At 38.8% G+C, this 23,086-nt stretch overlaps 1 long non-coding RNA gene and 1 other non-coding gene across 2 annotated transcripts in view; one reads left to right on the top strand and one right to left on the bottom strand.

Moving 5' to 3' along the window:
* The window catches only part of LOC118152259 (uncharacterized), a 135,208-nt gene that overhangs the window by 93,550 nt on the left and 18,572 nt on the right, over window positions 1-23,086 (top strand). The window lies entirely within an intron of this gene.
* Window positions 21,152-21,266, bottom strand: LOC118152456 (U5 spliceosomal RNA). Its single transcript, XR_004741220.1, has one exon. It is a non-coding gene; the product is annotated as a U5 spliceosomal RNA (small nuclear RNA).

The following is a 23,086-nucleotide window of genomic DNA, read 5'->3' on the forward strand; positions in this document are numbered from 1 at the left end:
GGCTGCAATGAATATACGCATGCATGTGTCTTTATAGTAGAATGATTTATAGTTCTTTGAATGTATATCCAGTAATGAGATTGCTGGGTCAAATGGAATTTCTATTTTTAGATCCTTGAGAAATCACCACACTATCTTCCACAGTGGTTGAACTAATTCACACTCCCACCAACTGTGTAAGAGTGTTCCTATTTCTCCACATCCTCTCCAGTATCTATTGTCTCCAGATTTTTTAATGATCACCATTCTAACTGGCATGAGATGGTATCTCAGTGTGGTTTTGATTTGCATTTCTCTAATGATCAGTGATGATGAGCTTTTTTTCATATGTTTGTTAGCCTCATATATGTCTTCTTTTTAAAAGTGTCTGTTCATGTCTGTATGTGAGATGGGTCTTGACCTTTTATTCAGTTTGCCAGTCTGTGTCTTTTGATTGAGGCATTTAGGCCATTTACATTCAATGTTAATACTGTTATGTGGACTTCGATCCTGCCATTTTGCTTCTGGCTGGTTTTCTTGCTCATTAGTTGACTCATTTGTTTCATTTTTGCATTTTTGGTCTTTTCCATTTGGTGTGCTTTTGCAGTGGCTGGTACTTGTTCCTTTCTGTGCTTAGTGTATCTTTCAGGAGCTCTTGTAGGGCAGGTCTGGTGGTGATGAAATCTCTCAGTAAGTGCTTGTCCATAAAGGATATTATTTCTCCTTCACTTATGAAGCTTAGTTTGGCTGGATATGAGATTCTGGGTTGAAAGTTCTTTTCTTTAAGGGTGTTGAATATTGGCCTCCACTCTCTTCTGGCTTGTAGGGTTTCTATGGAGAGATCCACTGTGAGTCTGCTTGGCTTCCCTCTGTGGGTGACCTGACCTTTCTCTCTGGCTACTCTTATCATTTTTTTCCTTCATTTCAACCCTGGTGAATCTGACAATTATGTGCCTTGGGGTTGCTTTTCTTGAGGAATACCTTTGCGGAGTTCTCTGTATTTCTTGAATTTGAAATTTGGACTGCCTTGCTAGGCTTGGGAAGTTCTCCTGGATAATATCCTGGAGCATGTTTTCCAGCTTGGATTCATTCTCCCTGTCATATTCAGGTACACCGATCAAGCATAGATTAGGTCTTTTCTCATAATCCCAAATTTCTTGGAGGCTTTGTTCATTTCTTTTCACTCTTTTTTCTATTGTCTTGCCTTCTCTTTTTATTTCATTGAGTTGAGCTTCAATCTCTGATATCCTTTCTTCTGCTTGATTGATTTGGCTATTAAAACTTGTGTTTGCTTTACATAGTTCTCATGCTGTGTTTTTCAACTCCATCAAGTTGTTTATATTCTTCTCTAAGCTGGTTATTCTAGTTAGCGTTTCTGTATAATCTTTTACAAGGTTTTGGTTTCTTTGCACTGACTTAGAACGTGTTCTTTTAGCTCAGAAAAGTTTATTATTATCCACCTTCTGAAGTCTGCTTCTGTCAATTAGTCACACTCTTTCTTGGTCATGTTGTGTTCCCACGTTGATGAGGAATTGTGATCCCTTGAAGGAGAAGAGGTGTTCTGGTCTTTGATGGTTTCATCCTATTTGCACTGTTTTTTCCCCATCTTCTTGGATTTACCTGGCTGTGATCTCAGGGAGCTGCTTGATGAAGTCACTTGTCTGCCTGTCAAGGCACTACTGGATTTCTAGGTTGCTACTCCTTCAGGTAAGCTTCCTGTGTCTTTTTTGTTTACACTGGGAAGTTAGGCACACCTCTTCTACTGACCTGGAGGCACTGCCGGGTGGTCAAGAACACCATCCCATTGCTACTTAGGCTTCCTGTGTTTTTTGTTAAAACATGTAGCCAAGTCCCACCCATCTAATGGTGGGTTGTGCCCTTACAAGTCAAAATTCTTATAAACTTAGATTCTGCAAACTTTGTGGTCTGGGCTAATTCATTGGGCTAGTTGTGCCATGCCTCTGAATCATCAAAACAACTGGTGGACTCAATGAAGAAAAATAGAATCCTGGGTTAATTCAGTCAGTATGGTCAATCTTGCAGTTTTATGTAGACACAGCTTTCAAGTTTTTGTTTTCTAATATACAAGCTCTAAAAAGAGCCACACCAAACAAACAAATAAATCTTAGATAGACTTACAACTTTCACCTGTACCTGCTTATAACATTTGGCATTTTAGAGAATTATTCCCAGCTTCTCCAGTCTTCTTGCAAAGTCCCTACTTTCTTCAAATTTGAAGAAAATGTCAGAATTCCTAATAAGGGCCCTGCATTCCACATTCCATTTCATTGTAAAAACAGCAGTGCCCTCTGATTTATGCTCCCTCTATGACACGTAAAAGGAAGGCACTGCTTGTACAGCACACTTTAATTGCCACCACTGTCTTCTCTATGCACGTTCAAGCTTTCTCTTGTTTCTGATCAAAGGAAAAAGAAACAACAAGAAATGATTTGAAAGCTGAAGCCCAGGAAATGAAGCATGTTTCGTTTGCCTCACACAGTCATTTTGAATCCAAGCCCCAGACCTGGATTACTGGGCAGTGATAGACTGTGGTTGTTCCTGTGCCATTAAGTAAATGCAGGCAAATATTTTAAAGAATCGACTGTGACTGACTGTTGGTTTGGCCTTAAATGTGGATATGGGGGAACCTTAAGAACATGTAGTTTCTGGGCCCTTAAGAATATGTAAATGAGGCTTGAGCCAAAGCCGCATTTACTTTAGCCACTAGAGGGCAGCACGGCCCAGAAAGTGTGGGCAGGTAGATGCCACTTCTCTGCTTTAAAGGGTTTGTGGAAGGTTTCCAGGGCTAGGGCAGTTGAGGAGGGAGTACTGAAAAACCAGACCAGCTAAAAAATAATCCCTATAATTACCCCTATGGAAAAAGTTAAACAGATGTGCAAAGATAGCTTTGGAAATCATGGTTACTAAACAGAGTAAATTAGATGAATATACAGCACTTAGATATTTATCCCCAACACTGATAATGGAGGAAAAGGGAATCAGCTACTTGGCTAAGAAAGCAAGGTACCAAAGACAAGAAGAAAGTCAAAGCAGAGTTTTACTCTTTGAAGGTAATGACACTTAAAAGCATTTAGAAGCAGACTGGCCTATGTTTATATGTCAGTTCTAGCATCTACTCGGCTTTGTGATGTTGAGCAGTTGTTTAATTCCCTTAGCTTCAGATTGCTCAGCTGAGAAATGTGGATACTAGTGGCTGCCTTCTGGAGGGGTGGTGAGGCTTACGTGGAGTAAGGCATATGAAGAACTCAGCTTGTTAGCCCTCAGTAAATACAGGCCAGGATTATGGATAAGGTGACCTCACAGTTCATTGTTGGGAATACACATTGCCTTTCCATAGCCTTTTAAGCCTGAGACTCAGATTCCTAAGTAGGAGACAAAGGCCAGGCCTACTTGACCCTGGCAGAAGGATGAAGAGGTGCCAGTGCAAACATGCTGGTCCTCCTGGGGGCTTAAGCAAGCTGACATGTTCCAGGCAGGACACTGTGGCTGGCCAGGTGGCTGCGTCCTGCAGGCTTCTCACAGAGAACAAGCAGGCTGGGAACCCAGCATAAAGGTGGGCTGAAGTGAGCAGTAACGGCTGATTCCTGCCCCTCATGCTTTTACCTTTAAAATGCTCTGCTCATCTTGAAGCTGCTTTGGCAGGAGAGTTAACAGAGTGTATGGTTGAGCAGGACTGCCTGGCTGAGAAGGATTGGCCTGACTCCTGTTTTTGTTCTTTCTACTATTTTGGACTCTTCTTTTTGGCTCCTCCCATTCTTGCTTCTAAGATGATCAAACTTTGTTTTTTTCTGCTTACAGAAGTATTTTTTCTTTATTCATCCCTTCCGACAGGTATTTATTAAGAACTTACTGTATGCCACGTGCTGGGGACACAGTAACAAATTGCGATCAGGGCCCTGCTCTAAGGAAATATTTTCTAGTGGAAAACAGAAAGTAATCAAGTGAACGAATCTCTTTTAGTGAGATTTTTTTCCAAGAAACTAAATTAAATTCAATATTCTTTATTAGTCAATCAGTACTAATAGGATAAGGGCTGCATGAGGGAGACTAGGGGAGAAATCTGTGCTTCCTGGCATCTGGAGACACGTCAACCACTTGCTCACATCTCAAGTGGTTGCATTTTTTAAATAAGGTACAGACTGTCACTTTCCCCTCATTAATAATGTAATATGGGATGTGGAAGCGGGAACAGTTCTGGGAGTCTCTCTCAGTAAACTCAGCTCACCATCACTTTGGTCACTCCATCCTGTAACCCCTCTGCATGCTGCTGGTAACTTTGGTCCAGAGCCAAGAGAGCGCAGCTGAAGAGTAGGCAAAATTACTGGCAACTGGGACGTAAAATTTTACCATGCTGAAAGAAATATAATTTTTATAACTAAGTATCTTTTCTTGCTAAAGACTCAATTTATCCTTCCCTTCATTTATTTAACTCATATTCATTAAGCACTTACTATATGATTGGTACTAGATAAATAAGGATAGACAAACCTATATTCTGTCCTGTAACTTTCAGTATATACCAAACCAGAATTTCCAATCATCCAGAGCCTAGGCCACTCATGCAAACACATGAATGTGTTTGAGTACTATTGCAAGCACAGTGGTAACTAACACTGGGCCTTAGTGTTGGGTGAACAACAGAGAGTAACGAGGTCAATGGCAGATTAGAGAGTACCCTCCCGATCTAAAGGAGTCAATGTTAATCACTCTAACATATCAATGCTACGTGGGAATGAGTGTCCACTGTTGCTTAATTTTTAGCTTTGTGTGTGTGTGTGTGTGTGTGTGTGTGTGTGTGTGTGTGTGTGTTTCTAAGAGATTTCAGTTTATTTGTAAGACTGTGCAGTTAGTGAGGATTTTCAGGAGTTTTTATCTTTAAGTAGACACCTTCTTGGGCGACAGCCATTTCCTAATATTGTACAACTAGGTCTCTGTGAGCCAGAAACTTCAGAAGTTTATCAGCAAGCTAAGCTGCAGGCGAAGCAGGAGGTCGATAATGGAACACTTTACCTGGAATGGATATAAGTAGATTAGGAGAGAAACCAACGGGAGTGGTGTGCTAACTATATCACTATTTTTCAGGTGGTGAATATGTTCACTCCAGGAAGATTTACCTACTTTCAAAAGGGCTGGAACTTTTTTTTTCTATCTCTCCCCTACTCCCCACCCTCCGCTGTCCCTCCCTTATTTCCCCCCAACAACCCCTAGTGTGTGGTGCTCTTCTCCCTGTGTCCATGTGTTCTCATTGTTCAACACCTGCCTATGAGTGAGAACATGTGGTGTTTGATTTTCTGTTCTTGTGTCAGTTTGCTGAGAATGATGGTTTCCAGATTCATCCATGTCCCTACAAAAAACACCAACTCATCGTTTTTGATGGCCGCATAATACTTCACAGTGTGTATGTGCCACATTTTCCATTTTCTCTGTCCAGTCTATCATTGATGGGCATTTCGGTTGGTTCCAGGTCTTTGCTATTGTAAATTGTGCTGCAATGAACATTTGTGTGCATGTGTCCTTATAGTAGAATGATTTATAATCCTTTGGATATATACCCAGTAATGGGATTACTGGGTCAAATGGAATTTCTATTTCTAGGTCCTTGAGGAATTGCCACACTGTCTTCCACAATGGTTGAACTAATTTACACTCCCACCAACAGTGTAAAAGTGTTCCTATTTCTCCACATCCTCTCCATCATCTATTGTCTCCAGATTTTTTAATGATCGCCATTCTGACTGGAGTGAGATGATATCTCAATGTAGTTTTGATTTGCATTTCTCTAATGGCCAGTGATGAGCATTTTTTCATATGTTTGTTGGCCTCATGTATGTCTTCTTTTGTAAAGTGTCTGTTCATATCCTTCCCCCACTTTTGAATGGGCTTGTTTGTTTTTTTTCTTGTGAATCTGTTTTAGTTCTTTGTAAATTCTGAATATCATCCCTTTGTCAGATGGGTAGATTGCAAAAATTTTTTCCCATTCTGTTGGTTGCTGATTCACTCTAATGACTGTTTCTTTTACCATGCAGAAACTGTGGAGTTTGATTAGGTCCCATTTGTCTATTTTGGCTTTCGTTGCCAATGCTTTTGGTGTTTTGGTCATGAAATCCTTGCCTACTCCTATGTCCTGAATGGTTTTGCCTAGATATTCTTCTAGGGTTTTTATGGTGTTAGGTTTATGTTGAAGTCTTTAATCCATCTGGAGTTAATTTTAGTGTAAGGTGTCAGGAAGGGGTCTAGTTTCTGCCTTCTGCACATGGCTAACCAGTTTTCCCAACACCATTTATTAAACAGGAAATCCTTTCCCCATTGCTTCTTTTTGTCAGGTTTGTCAAAGATCAGATGTCTGTAGATATGTTGTGTTGCCTCTGAGGACTCTGTTCTGTTCCATTGGTCTATATCTGTTTTGGTACCAGTACCATGCTGTTTTGATTACTGTAGCCTTGTAGTATACTTTGAAGTCTAGTAGTGTGATGCCTCCTGCTTTGTTCTTTTTGCTTAGAATTGACTTGGCTATGCGGGCTCTCTTTTGGTTCCATATGAAGTTTAAGGTGGTTTTGTCCAGTTCTGTGAAGAAGGTCATTGGTAGCTTAATGGGGATAGTGTTGAATCTGTAAATCACTTTGGGCAGTATGGTCATTTTCACAATATTGATTCTTCCTAACCATGAACAAGGAATGTTTCTCCATCTGTTTGTGTCCTCTCTTATTTTGTTGAGCAGTGGTTTGTAGTTCTCCTTGAAGAGGTCCAGTGCGTTCCTTGTTAGTTGTATTCCTAGGTATTTTATTCTCTTTGTAGCAATTGCAAATGGCAGTTCATTCTTGATTTGGCTCTCTTTAAGTCTGTTATTGGAGTACAGGAATGCTTGTGTTTTTTGCACATTGATTTTATATCCTGAGACTTTACTGAAGTTGCTTATCAGTTTCAGGAGATTTTGGACTGAGACGATGGGGTCTTCTAGATATTCATTCATGTTATCTGCAAATAGAGACAATTTGACTTCCTTTTTAGCTTTTTAAAAGAAGTAGGAAATTTATGCTATTACATAAAATATACTGTTTAAAAAACATACTCATTTAAATTTTTGTGAGGAACAAAGTGCAATTATTTTAATTAATGCCTATATTAAAATTAACATATTACATAATATATTTCATATAGATTATTCAGGTTTTTGCTAAAATCACACTGAACATATCTATATATGTGCACTCTGATTATGGAATACACATATACATATGGACAGATATAAATATTTATAAAAATGTTGATTGTATGTATCTTTAAATCTGTCTGTATCTAGATATCTATATCTACTCAGTAAATTTGACCAGTAAGCTTCTAGCTTGCATCCTCTATTTAGAGGCATAAAATTTAATAATGCTATCTACTTTCATAAAAACATACTCTATCTTTTATTGATGGCTTGTATGAACTTAAAGGGCTTCAATTCAAAGGGCAAGGCAAATGGTGGTAGATCAAGGGAAGAAAAGCTAAATAGACACATTCATAAGAAGCCTGTGTGAAGTGTCTCTAGTGTAAAAACGGCATAAGGAGAAATAAAATTTCACCTCCTTAAGTGTCAGTGTCTGTGGGATCTTCACAAATATGATCTTGATACCACAGCTTTACATTCCTTAAATAGAAATGGTCCAGAAAGAAAACAGGTTTCTTGTTGGAGAGAAAAATGCTACATACTTAGTAAGTTGGTTAAATTTATGAACCAAAGAAATGTAACTGAAATAATTGGGACCTCCTCCCATGTCACCTCCTGGGTGAATAATGATGAGATAATTGTTTTTCACTCTAGGCAGAAGCCTTGTCATTAAAACTCATTAGTTGCCTTGCAATTTGCTTGCCTTCTGAAGAGAATTAATGTGAAAATAGTAGCTGAAGGGTCATCTGAGCAGCACAGGGCCTGGCTTAGAGACATGGTGGAACAACAGGAAAGAACATTAGGAAATATGAAGCCAGCACATGTGTTATCACTGGCAATTTAGATCATAGCCTTCCAAACAATGACTCCAAACACTACCCAAAAGTGCAAAACCAGCTGAGAGAAATAGCCCAGATGCTTTCCTCTGCTTGTAAAAGAAAATACCACACAATAAATTGGGAGAGATGACATCAAAGTTGTCTGCAAAGCCAGGGTCTTAATGGAGTCAAAGACATCGATACAGCTTTTGTGCATTTTCTGCTGTACCATGGCATGAGCTCCTCTGGATGTGGCCATCTCATATTGGACAGTACACATCTGAAAACATGTCACAAGTGCTCCAAAAGCTAATTCTTTCATTGATAAGTAGTTGCTTCTTTAGGAAAAATGAAATAGCACAACAAAAGCACATTTTCAGTTAGGCAGATTATTTACCTCCAAGAAAGGTAAGGAGTTCCATGTGTAATCTAATCTAAAACAACACAACATAGAGTAATCAAAGCAGAGTTTTACTCTTTTGAGGGTAATGACATAAAAGCATTTAGAAGCAGACTGGTCTAGGTTTATATGCCAGTTCTGGCATTTACTTGGCCCTATGATGTTGAGCAGGTTAAGGAACCAGTTTGAATGTCTGATATGTAAGAGTCCTTGGCCTGACTTTTCTTCAGTGAAGCCAGAGTGCTGATGTGAGATCTTCTGACATTTTGTGGGTGTGTTCTGCTTATATCCTCTTAGATCCTTAACCATTTCCAAGCACACCAGCCAGGTTTACAATGGCCAATATCTGCTTTTGGGCTACTGGAATCCACTTTGCCTGTTGAAATACCTAGGAATTATCTACCCTCTAGGAGCATCTTTACAGATTACTGGAGAGGATAGGAATATGAATACTCCAGCTCTGCTTCCCCTTAGCAGGATAACTTGGATATGTGTGTTTTATTTCCTTTCCCAGAGCTTCCCAGTTGCCCACTGAGTTAGCTGGCTTAATAATGTGCCTGTATTGACTGCCTTATTTTCTCCATCTCATCTATCCCTGGATCTCCCAAATAAACTATGTGTATTCAGTCCTTATTTCAGTGTCTGCTTCTCAAGGGTACCCCACTAACACACACCCCTACTGAAATAATTGCCCTTCTTTAACATTTATATGGAAAGGAAGCACATCTCAAAAGGGAAGGATACTGCCAATAAAAATCAGCTGCAGTTTTTTTTTTTAAATCAGAATGCAGCTGCTTACTGGATGCATATCCATAATGACTTTAGAATTATTAACTCTTCACTTGCTCAGTGCCTTTCACATTCTCCTGTGCTCTGCTCTGTATGTAGTGTGAGAGGAATTCGAGTTCAGAATGAACTATTTGGCACTATACCCTCCCCTCAAACAAAACATGGTGATTGTGGGATATCACAAAATACTCTTGGCTAAAGCAATATAGTAAAGTTGGAACTTTATGTTAAGTGGGAGGTTGTAAGATGATATGTAAATCAAATTTTGGTCTAAGAAAAATTTGGGATTATTTATTAAAACTATATTTCCAACCTCAAGCCTCAGAAAAATGGATTAATAGGTCTAAGGTAAAACCCAAGTATTTGCATTTTGAATAGCTATATCAGTTTTAAAATCTAGTCCAGACATTCATTGATGCTCCCTGTATAGAGAGCTGGGTTTTGTCTTCTCTCCTTGACTCTGGGTAAAGTCACAGTTTAACCAAGAGAACGCAGTGGAAGGGATGCTGTGCAGGTTTCTGGGCCTAGAATTGGAGCAGTAGCTTCCACCTCTTGTCTCTTGGGATACTTACTGATGAAACCAAGCCACAGTGCTTAAGGAAGCCAAGCAGCCGTATGGTGAGGCCCTACATAGGTTTCAGCCAGCCACCCCAGCGAACACCCAGCAACAAGCCCAAGACACGTGAGTGAGAGAGTGGGTGTTCTCTGGTTTCCAGCCCCTGGATGTGAATCACCTTCAAGCAGCACCTGCTGACACTGTGTGGAGTAGAGATAAGCCAAGCTTACCATGCCCTGCCCTAAATTGATGAATGAATAACTCTTGTTTTAAGCCACCGTATTTTGGTCCATTTTGTTAAACAGTAATAACAACCAGAATAACAACTTATCCAGTTAACTCTTAAGTTTATGGCCCATGTACTTTGAAAAATACTCTTTCTCATAATCAAACATCAGGAGATTATGCAAAATGTGTGGGTAAAAACTATTAAAGAAAATAATGTGTTCTTTTCAAGATGTCTGACATAGTGACATCAGATGCCAGTTCTAGTCAGAAAGAAGATCGAAGTTAATGGTGAATGGACAAGTTTCAAATGGAAAACTGAGGGAAGAGAGCCAAGATCTGATAGAGAGTGCAAAGGAAGAAGCTGGGCTGCAGAAAAGGAAAGTAGCAAGAATCTGGCAGAGATCAATCCCTGAGGAACTTGGAGCCCTGCAGAAAGAGAGGTGGGAGTGCTTTTCTGCTCCCTTCACTCCTCTGACCATCTGCTGACCACCAACTATCGGAGAGCCCCTCTCCCTTGGTGACCCTGAGCAAGGCTGTTGGTGGCAATTTTGGAAACTTTCCAGGGATGAAAACTTGGGTGGCCAGCTCAAGCAGGAGTGCCCACATGCTCTCATACCGGAACTGAGACAGCAGGTGCCATACTGTTTGTGCAGCCATACTGGGCCACTGCCCTGGTCAGAGATTCTCTGCCATTGAGTCACCACACCACCATACCTCAGAACCCGCTCAGACTATGGCAATCATAGGGGACAGTGGGTTCCCAGGAAGCTGCAGAATCCCTGGAAATCTAATGGTTGGCTTGGGCCACCCCTAAGGGAAGGGGGAGTGCAGCCCACCAGGGCCTCCCTTGGGAAAAAGGAAACACACATGTGGAGGCAATCACTGAAGGGGGCAGCACTAATGCCTGGAAATGGATGTGAAGTAGGGGTCATCTCCTGCCCACCCACCCCCGCTCCCATCCTCTGTTGCAGACACAGCAGTAGGATCTTCTCACTGTAGGAGTGAGTGTGTGTGCATGTGGAGTAAGCCTTTTTTCTAGTTTTCATGCCAGCTCCACTTGCACTGAAATTGAGCCAATGGCACTTGGATGCCAAAGGGCTGGACCCAACTACTCCTCCCTATGCAGAGTGGCAAAGTCTTGGCAACGGAAGACAGAAAAGTTATGGAGCTGCCTGCTCTGGACTTGGGGAAGAAGCTTTGCCCCAAACTCATTTTGGTGGTAGCCATCAGAGGGACATATCCATGGTCTGCAGCCACACTGTGGTCAGGAATCAAAGGGGTCAAAGTTGTTACAGACTGAAGTTCACAAGACCTGTGACAGGGGCATGAGAGTGAAGTGCATTGCTTTCCTGCCTGCTTTGAATGAGGAGCTGGTGAATCCCTCCTGCTCCATCCTCAGAGACCTGCTCCTTCCTCAACACAATCTCTTCCTACCTTATGACCCTCCATTAGAGAAGGTGTTTTCAATATTCATCAGCTTACCTAAGGATGAGCTGGCTTTTACTCTAAGCACCACCAGTGTGGCTGCAGGCCATGGATAATGTTTCAGTTCAGTAAGTCTGAACTGCACTACCAAATACAAATCCTGACATCAAGGTCTTAGTGCTAGTCCAGAGAAAAGTTTCTTGATTCCCCACACCCTCAGCCCTGCAGGAGATAGTTAATAAACTCATACGATACATAACTATAACAAACAGCACCTGAGAAGGCACACAGAAGCTATCCACAATCAAGGGCCCTGAACAGAGCCGTAGGCCTCTGAAAGCGTCCAGAAACAAAGTCAAATGACCATATACAACGTATTCCATATTCATATCCTCAAGGAAAAAAAGAATAAAGAAGGCCGAGTGCAGTGGCTCACGCCTGTAATCCCAGCACTTTGGGAGGCCGAGGCGGGTGGATCACAAGGTCAAGAGATCGAGACCATCCTGGTCAACATGGTGAAACCCCTTCTCTACTAAAAATTGAAAAAATTAGCTGGGCACAGTGGTGCATGCCTGTAATCCTGGCTACTCAGGAGCCTGAGGCAGGAGAATTGCTTGAACCCAGGAGGCGGAAGTTGTGGTGAGCCGAGATCGCGCCATTGCACTCCAGCCTGGATAACAAGAGCAAAACTCTGCCTCAAAAAAAAAAAAAAAAAAAAAAAAAGAATAAAGAAATTTACAAGTTTCATCCAAATGATTGCAAATTCAAAAATAAGAAGGGGCAGCTCCCTCAGATGAGAATCAGTGCAAGAACTCCAATAATACAAAAAGCCAGAGTGTCTTGACACCTAGAATTGCATTATCTCGCTAGCAACGGATTTTAATTAAATTTAAAAGTCTAGAATGACAAAGAATTTAAAATATAGATTTCAAAGTAACTCAGTGAGATCCAAGGGAAAGTTGAAATTTAACACACACACACACACAATGAAAAAATAAAATAGGCCATCTGGAATTTAAAAATTTACTATGGAATTTCAAAGTACAATTGGAAGCTTTAACAATAGACTAGAAAAAGCAGAAGAAAGAATTTAAGAACTTGAAGACCAGTCTTTTGTATTAGCCCAATCAGACAAAAACAAAAACAAAGAGATTGAAAGAATGAACAAAGCCATCAAGCACAGGGGAGAGTGGGGATTATGTAAAGTGACCAAACGTACACCTGATTGGCATTTCTGAGATAGAAGATAAAAAAGTAAGAAAATAATCAAAGGAACACTTCAGAAAAATGTGGATCAACATTCAGATAGGAGAAATTCAGAAAATACCTTCAAGATACTATGAAAGACAACCATTCCCAAGCATTAGTCAACTGACTGTCCAAGGTCAATGCAAAAGAAAAAAATCATAAAGGCAGCTAAAGAAAAGGATCAGATTACCTGTAAAGGAAATCCTGTAAGACTGACAACAGAATTCTCAGCAGAAACCTTACAAGCCAGAAGAGACTGTGGACCTAATTTTAGCCTTTTTAAAGAAAAAAAAAATGCCAGCCAAGAATTTCATATCCTGCCAAACTAAGCTTCATAAATGAAGGATGAATAAAATCTTTCTCAGGCAAACAAATGATAAGGAAGTTGATCGCCACCAGAATGGGCCTACAAGAGATGCTGAAAGAAATTCTATGGTACTATACTTGGTACCATAACAGCACACATAAGTACAAGCTCACAGATCCTATAAAGCAATTACACAATTCAGACTACAAAGCAATTAGGTAACAAAAATATGACGGGAACAAAACCTCACATATCATTTTTTTTTTTTTGAGATGGAGTTTCACTCTTGTTACCCAGGCTGGAGTGCAATGGCGCGATCTCGGCTCACCACAGCCTCCGCCTCCTGGGTTCAAGAAATTCTCCTGCCTCAGCCTCCCGAGTAGCGGGGACTACAGGTGTGCTCCACCATGCCCAGCTAATTTTTGTATTTTTAGTAGAGACAGGGTTTCACCATGTTGACCAGGATGGTCTCAATCTCTTGACCTCATGATCCACCCGCCTCGGCCTCCCAAAGACATATCAATATTGACCTTGAACACAAGTGGCCTAAATGCTCCACTTAGAAGACATAGAGTGGCAAGTGGGATTAAAAACAAAACAAAAAAAAACAAGGTCCAACCTTCTGCTACCTTAGGCTCAAAGTAAAGGAATGGAGAAAGATCTATCATGCAAACAAAAACAAAAAAGAACAGTGGTTGCTATTCTTGTATCAGATAAAACATACTGTAAAGCAGCAACAGTAAAAAAAAGGTCATGTAATGATAAAAGGTTCAATTCAACAAGATTTTACTATCTTCATTATATATGCACCCAGCATTGGAGCACTTAGGTTCATAAAACAAATACTGCTAGACCTCAGAAAAGAGACAGACATACTATAATACTGGGATATATCAACATCCCACTGATAGCACTAGGCAAATCATGAAGGCAGAAAACTAACAAAAAAACTCTATACTTAAATTGGACTCTTGACTAAATAGTCTTACAGACAGTACAGAATACAACACGCAACAACCACAGCATATACAGTTTTTCTCATCTGTGCATAGGAAATTCTCTAAAATTAACTACATGCTCAGTCATAAAGCAAGTCTCAATAAATTAAAAAAAAATCAAAACCATACCAAGCATTTTCTTATACAACAGTAGAATACAATTAGAAATCAAAAGAGGAACTCTCAAAACCACACAAGTACGTGGAAACTAAACAAATTACTCCTGAATGACTTTTGGGTCAACAACAAAATTAAGACAGAAGTCAACAAAAATGAAACTAACGAAAATAGAGACACGACATATCATAACCTCTGGGATACAGCAAAATCCGGGCTAAAAAGGAAGTTTATAATGCTAAATGTATATATAAGAAAGATAGAAAAATCTCAAAATAACAGCCTAATGTCACATCTAAAGGAACTGGAAAAATAGGAACAAACCAAACCCAAAGCTAGCAGAAGGAAAGAAATAACAAAGGCCAGAGCAGAACCAAATGAAACTGAGACCAAAATACCCCACACAAAATGAAAAGTTGGTTTTTTGAAGGAATAAACAAAATGGATAGATTACCAGCTAGATTAATCAGAAATAAGATAGAAGATTCAAATAAGCACAATCAGAAATGACAATGTATAATGACGTGACATTATTACTGATACCACAGAAATACAAAAAATCCTCAGAGACTGTTATGAACATCTCTATGCATATGAACTACAAAACCTAGAGGAAATGGATAAGTTCCTGGAAACACACAACCTCCCAAGGTTGAAGTAGAAAGAAATTGAAATCTAGAGCAGATCAATAATGAGTTATGGAATTGAATCAGTAATTAAAAAAATCTATCCCCCCCCCCACCACACAAAAAAAGCCCTTGACCAGCTGGATTTGCAGCCACATTCTACCAGATGTACAAAAAAGAGCTGGTACCAATCTTACTGAAACCATCCCAAAAAAATCAAAGAGGAGGGCTTCCTACCTAACTCATTCTGCAAAACCAGTATCAAATTGATACCAAAATCTGGCAAGGACACAACAAAAGAAAACTACAGGCCAATATTCCTGGTGAATATAGATGTAAAAATCCTTCATAAAATACTAGCAAAACAAATTCAGCAGCACATCAAAAAGATAATTCATCATGAGCAAGTGGGATTTATTCCTGAGATGCAAGGATGGTTGAACAAATGCAAATCAATAAATGTGATTCACCATATAAACAGAATTAAAAACAAAAACCATATGATCATCTCATAGAAACAGAAAAAGCACTTGTTAAAATCCAACATCTCTTCATGATAAAGATTTTCAACAAAATGAAATCATATCCTCTGCAGCAACACAAATGCAGCTGGAGGCCATTATCCTAAGCAAATTGATGCAGAAACAGAAAACCAAATACCACTTGTTCTCACTTACAAGTAAGACCTAAACATTGGATACTCACAGACATAGAGATGGCAACCACAGACACTGGAGACTACTGGTGGGGGGAGAGAGGGGAGGGGCAAGAGTTGAAAAACTAACTGTGAACTATACTCAGTACCTGAGTTGACAGGATTATTTGTACCCCAAACCTTTACACCCAGGTAACAAACCTGCACATGAACCCCTTGAATCTGCAATGAAAGTTGAAAAAAAGATCTTCAACAAACTAGGCATCAAAGGGACATACTTCAAAATAATAAGAGCCATATATGACAGACTCACAGGCAACATCATCCTGAATGAGCAAAAGTTGAAAGCATCCCCCTAAGAACTTGAAAAAGACAGGGATGTCCACTGTTACCATTTCTATTCAACATAGTACTGGAAGCGCTAGCCAGAGCAATCAGACAAGAGAAAGAAATAAAAGGCATTCAAGTAGGAAAAGAGGAAATCAAATGATCTCTTCACTGATGACATAATCCTATGCCTAGAAAACTGTGAAGATTCCTCCAAAATACTCCCAGACCTAATAAATGACTTCAATAACGTTTCAGGATACAAAGTCAACATACAAAAATCATTAACATTCCTATATAACAATTATGTTCAAATGAGAAACAAATCAAGAACTAATCCTATTTATGATAGCCACACCCCAAAAAATAACAAAAAATACATTTAACCAAGAATATGAAAGATCTCTGCAAGGAGAGCTACAAAATACTGATGAAAGTAATCATAGATGACACAAAGTAATGTAAAAACATTCTGTGGTCATAAATTGAAAGAATCAGTATCAAAAAAAAAAAAAAAAAGAATCAGTATCATTAAAATGACCATACTCCCCAAAGCCATCTATGGTTTCAATGCTATTCCTATCAAATTACCAACATAATGTTTCACAGAAGAAGAAAAAACAATTTTAAAATTAATATGAACCAAAACAGAGCCCACCTAGTCAAAGCAATCTTCAGCAAAAAGAACAAAGCCAAAGGCATCACATTATCCAACTTCAAACTGTACTACAAGTCTATAGTAACCAAAACATCATGGTGCTGGTATAAAAACAGATACATGGATCAATGAAACAGAATGGAGAACTCAGAAACAAAGCCACACGTCTACAAACAACTGATCTTTGACAAAGTCAACAAAAATAAACAATGGGTAAAGGACATCCTATTCAGTAAATGGTGCTGGAAATACTGGCTAGCCATATTCAGAAGAATGAAGCTGGACCCTGTACAAGAATTAGCTCAAGATAGATTAAGACTTAAATGGTAGATTGAAACTATAAAAACACTAGAAAGAGCATAGAAAAATCTCTTCTGGACATTGGCCTCTGCAAAGAATTTATGACTTAAGACCTTAAAAGCCAATCCTACAAAAACAAAAACAGATAAATATGACTTAAATTATAGAGCTTCTGCACAAAGAAACTATCAATAGAGTAAACAACCAGGAGAATATTTTTGCAATCTACCCATCTGACAAAGGTCTACTATCCAGCATTTATAAGAAACTTAAAACGAATTTATGAGAAAAACACAACCCAATTAGAAAGTGGACAAAGGACATGAACAGAGACTTTTCAAAAGAAGACATACATTTGGCCACAAGCATGTGAAAAAATGCTCAACGTCAATGATCATTAGAGAAATGCAAATCAAAACCACAATGAGGTACCATCTCATGCCAGTCGGAATGGCTACTACTAAAAAATAAACAAAAAGAACAACAACAACAAGATGTTGGTGAGGTTGCAGAGAAAAAGGAATGCTTGCTTATACACTGTTGGTGGGAGTGTAAATTAGTTCAACCATTGTGGAAGGCAGTGGCAATTCCTCGAAGACCTAAAAACAGGACTGCCATTCGACCCAGCAATCCCATCACTGGGAATATATCCAAAGGAATATAAATTGTTCTGTTATAAAGACATACATGCACATGTATGTTCACTGTAGCACTATTCACAGTCTTAATGCCCATTAATGGTAGGCTGGATAAAGAAAATGTGGTACATGCACCCAATGGAATAATATGGTACTATAAAAAAAGAACAAGATCATGTCCTTTGTAGGAATAAGGGTGAAGCTGGAGGCCATTATCCTTAGCAAACTAATGCAGGGACAGAAAACCAAATATCACATTGTATTAGTCCATTCTCATGCTGCTATAAAGAAATACCTGAAACTGGGCAATTTATAAAGAAAAGACGTTTAATTGACTCATAGTTCCACATGACTTGGGAGGGCTCAGGAAACTTACAATAATGGCAGAAGGCACCCCTTCACAGGGCAGCAGGAAAGAGAATGAATGTAAATAGGAGAAATGCCAGATGCTTATAAAACCATCAAATCTCATGAGACTCATTCAGTATCATGAGAACAGCTCGAGGGAGGAAACTGCCCCCATGATCCATTACCTCCACCTAGTCCGGCCCTTGACACATGGGAATTATTACAATTCAAGGTGAGATTTGGGTGGTGACATAGAGCCAAGCCATATCATGTATGTTTTCCCTTATAAGTGAGAGATAAATGATGGGAACATGTGGACACATAGAGGGGAACTGGGACCTATAGGAGGGTGAAGGGTTGGAGTTGTAAGAGGATCAGAAAAACTAATTGGACTAGGGTTAAAACTTGATGACAAAATATCTGTACAACAAACCCCCGTGACATAAGTTTGCCTATACAACAAACCTGCACATGTACCCTGGAACTTAAAAGTTAAATTAAAAGCAAAGAAGACATACATGTGGCCAAAAAACATATGAAAAAATGCTCAATGTCACTAATCATCAGAGAAATGCAAATTAAAACCACAATGAAATATCATCTCAGAACAGTCAGAATGGCTATTATTTAAAAGTCCAAAAACAACAGATGATGGCAAGGTTGCAGAGAAAGGGGAATGCTTATACACTGTTTGTAGAAGTGCAAATTAGTTCCAACTATATGGCAAACAGTCTGGAGATTTCTCAAAGAACTTAAAGCAGCACTACCATTCAACCCAGCAATCCCACTATTGGATATCTACCTAAAGGAAAAGAAACAATTTATTCAAAAAGACGGCATGCACCTTTATGTTTATTGCAGCCCTACTTACAACAGCAAAGTCATGGAATCAACCTAAGTGTCAAGAGTAGATTGGATAAAGAAAATATGGTGTTTAATTTTTAAGAAAATGTGATGTTTAATGTTTAAAAGAAAATGTGGTATTAATACATACCATGGACTACCACACGACCATAAAAAAGCAACATGGATGCAGGTGGAAGCCATTATCCTAAGTGAAATAACTCAGAAACAGAAAACACAATGCCACATGTTCTCCCTTATAAGTGGGAGCTAAACAGTGGGTACTCCTGAACGTTAAGATGGCAACAGTAGACACTGAAGACTCCGAAAGTGGGGAGGTTTAGAGGGGGACAAGGGTGAAAGACTACCTATTGAGTGCTATGTTCACTACTTGGGTGATAGGTTCACTAGAAGTCCAAACCCCTATGCAATATATTTGTGTATCAAACATTCACGTGTATCCCTTGAGCCTATAATTTAAGAAAAAAATAAGAAAAAGAGAAAATGTGGTCAGTGTTTCTATGCAGAGAAAATAAGTATTTTAATATGAGGTCTCAATCAATGGTATGGAGAGCATGAATCTCAGTATATGTATTCAGATATATAGAATAAATAATTTTTAAAATTCTGATAAGGTAACATAATTTATTTTTTTCATCATTCCATTTTTCTGCAATGCTGAGGCATAGGGTTTCTAGTCCCTGACTGCAAGAACAAGGCTCTTTGAAGTCCTGCATTCTGAGCTGCTTCTGTCCCTGCTCAGCACAACAGGACACCATGCTGGTGCAGGGAAGTCCATGGGCTGCCCAAGCCCAGGGGTCACACTTTGCAGCTGTTTCTACTCTGCACCAGGCTGCCTTTCTGCAGCCCCAAGTGGGAGAATGAAGTGGATAAATGAGTGAAGTGGACCAGCTGTAAGATAAAAGGTGCTGTTGCTATTTAGTTCTATCTAATTGTTGCTGTAAAGGAATTTGGGTTCAGGGTGCCAGATATTCTGACATTTCAAGAAAATCCTGAAGTAATTACTGTTATGTGGCATCTCCTAATATTAACTACATATAACAAAGACAAAAATTTAAAATATATTAAGGTGAAATGAAACATATCTGTGGGCTAGCTTTACAGCCTGCCAGTTTGTAAGCTCTTACTTATTTAATTTTATGCGTGTGTGGGTTGAGGGGAGGGGATATAAAGAGCAAGGCAGAACAAAGAATAAAAAGAAATACTGGAACCAAAGCTCGATCCAGGAGTTTTTCAAAAATATTATCCCAGTGAAAAAGAAGGAATAAAGGATAGTATAAAGCTGAAAGAAAAAGACATTTTTCAGTATAGTTGCAAATGAGGACAGTTTCTGTGTGTCAAATAATCAGCCAATCGGTAAATCGTGCCCTGCCTAGAGTTCAAAGCTCAGAGCGTGGGGCCTGGGATAGTACAGGAGATGGGAATGGAAAGAGAACTCAAGAGGATAGGGCCATGAGGCTCAGAGAAGTCAGTTTACAGAGATGTAAACAAGCAGGGTTTCTTCTCTGTCTGATGGTAGTTTTGAATGTTAGGTTTATCTTCAGACTGAAAAGAAAAAGCAATTGAAATTCACAAGCATTTCTTTACTTACTTTGAATATGATACCATTCAGAGAGTAATCACGAACCTTCCCACTCAGATATAATTACTGCTCTCTGAGTTTAGCTCTTAAAATGTTAATTAAAACAATATGTTAAACTTAGGGTCTAAAATGTGAGCAAGGGACAGAGGAATGCAAGGTTTGCTAGATGAATATAGGTCACTGGGGAGCCAATGAAGAAGGATATTTCTGCACAGCTGTCCCATATGCTGTCAGTCAGCCTTCTAGAGCAATGCTATAGCTTTACTGGGAAAGGGCCATATTCAAGATCATAACACTTTAGGAGATAGGCCAGGGGGTTGGTCTAAAGCTCGCCATACTATTAGATCTACCTTTCCTTTTGGATGACATGCAAGAGGGCATCTGGGGACTGCACAAAAGTGAAGAAATATTTATAGTTAAGGATCTTGTTGAAGGTGGGAAAACAAAACAAAGCCAAAACCAACTCTAACAGATCTGAAGCAAGAGCAGAAATATTTTCTCACATAACAGAACAGTCAAGGATAGGATTGTTGTGGCTCTCAAATGATCTTAACAGGACTTCTCTCTTGATTACATCTAGAGACCAGTCTAGAAGTTCTAGGTTAACATTGAAGTTTCAGGTTCAAGTTCAATGGAAAAGGGAGCATTACATCCCAGTGGTTCAATACTAACCTCCAAGATTAGTTCTGATTGCACCCAAACAAATTACATGCCAACTTTAGATTCAATCCTGTGACTAAGGGAGTATTAGCACCTTGACTGGCTGGGACTAGGTCAGGCCACACAATTCAACATTGGATCTTTTCTACGTTTTAAAAAAGTCTATCAGTTATTTTTCTCTCTATACTTTGAGTCCTTTGCATTGATCTGTCTTTCACTTAATGGAAATTGTGTCCCATCTGCTGTTAAACCAATCTGTTGCAGTTTTACTTTCATATACTACATTTAAAATGTCTTTAATGTTCATTTGATTATTTTGTTATAGATTCACACCAGACATGTACAAGTATGTTCAAAGAAGCATTATTCAGAATAGATAAAATTGGAACATAATTTTTAAAAATTATGTTAATAATTTTAATTGTTTATGTATATTAATGTATATTATATAGAGACCCTTGCCAAAATAAGGTTTCAAAAATTGATTTAAGACTCAGAGTTGTTCCCCTTCATGAAAATCTTCAGTAAAAGGAGAAAAATTTATAGGATTTGAAATGAAACCAGAGAATCAAAGTAATTTCTATAAAAGTAGAATACATAAATTATCTATGTTATGTTCATGGAATGGGATACCATACAGTAATGAAAATGAATTAGCCCTAACTATATCCAACATCATGGATGAAAGTTAAAAACATAAAATTAAGACAAAGCAGTCAGATATAAAATAATGTGTGATTATATTTATGAAACTAGAATAGCTAGGGACCAATATTAAGATAGCAAAAATATAAATAAAAGCAAGGAAACAATTATGAACAAAGTCAGAATATATGCTTTTAGATAGATATATTATAATTTGCAATAAAGAAAGTATAAGATAAAGGAAAGAGGTAATCCTGGGTTTTGGCAGAATCATGAGAACATAAGCAGTTTACCTCCGCCATTTACCTCTGTAGTCTCTTCTGCTGCCTCCTTTAAACACTATTACAAACTTACCGTAGTGATGCTCTCTCTTTCCTCTGGCCTGAACTCTCTCCACTCCTGTCCTAGAAAAGTGGTAAGTAATGGTATCTCCTGAAGTCCTCTGTCAGTGGACAGAAAAGTCAGTGTGTACTCTAGAAAGAGTTGACCATGTCTCTCTAATCAGTATGATGGATAGGTTCCAGGAGTAAATATGAGATAAACCATAGCTGCAAGGAAGTTGGAAATAAGACAAATAAGATAGTGCCTGGTAGTATAAAATCAGGTAATGAAGATAAACAGATTTGTAAATTCCCACATTAGGTAAGATTTGTTTAGTATTTACTAAGGCTAATTTGTGAAAAATATTGCATTCATAATTCTTACAACCATTTTGCAAATTAAATGAGATTATTTTCTTAATATTGCAATGGAGGAGACTGATGTTTAGGACATTTTCAACGAAGTCCTCTAGGTCACATGATCATAAAGTGCCAGAACTGAGATTGTCTGGCTCTTGAGCCCTTGCCCTGAACTCTCACATTATAATATCTTTACTAAGGAGGTGCAGCGGCTCCCAGGCCTTAGCAAGACTAGAGAATTTCATAATCCATGGCATAATGTAGCAGCAGAAGTCTGGCAAATCAGAGTGACTTGGGAGGCCCAATCTGGGTACACTTCAGAAAGAGAAGGTCCTGCCAATCGACTGTTTCTCATGATCCTTTAGGTTTAAGGCTATTTCTACAGTGAGGGTGAACAGATCAGACTTGCTTAACCTCATAACACTAGACATTTTAATTATGAAGATAATCTCTTGTCCTCTGAATTATTGTTTAGCAAGCAGCTTTCTGATCATAAGTTGACTTTCCAAGAAGAACACATTGGAATTTGGAGTCTGTGTCAATGTGAATACTCTGGTGTGTTTGAGAGATTTTATTTATCATTGTCTATAAATTTATTGGCATTCTTATTTGTACATAAGTTTCATGAGCTATGTAAATGTGAATTTTCTCGTTAGAGGTTGGGTTTTGAAAGCTGGATTTACAAAGACTGATTTCTGAGTCTGGAAGACTGAAGACAGATATTCAGAGAATATTGGCAAATTCATCAAAGTAAAGTTATTATGTAAAACTCTTTTGAACAATAAGCCATTGGCACTTTTGTATTCAGACTTTAAACTTGGTGTGGGTTTAAATTTCTACTTAACTTCCACAAGTGTATCAGTTCACTTCATTTGGTGACTGTCACACTATAAGGCAGAATAAACCATGAAGCGATTACATTTTAGTAAAGTGATATGGTAGGAAGAGGTTTAAAGGAGTGCTATAGACTAAACTGTTTTTGCCTCCAGATTCCCATCAGTGGACATAGATAAGCGAGGACATCTATAATGTCCTCACTAGAACTTGACATGCTGACACCCTGA

Source organism: Callithrix jacchus, chromosome 3 (assembly GCF_049354715.1).
Source record: "Callithrix jacchus isolate 240 chromosome 3, calJac240_pri, whole genome shotgun sequence".
NCBI classification, from domain to species: Eukaryota; Metazoa; Chordata; class Mammalia; order Primates; family Cebidae; genus Callithrix; species Callithrix jacchus.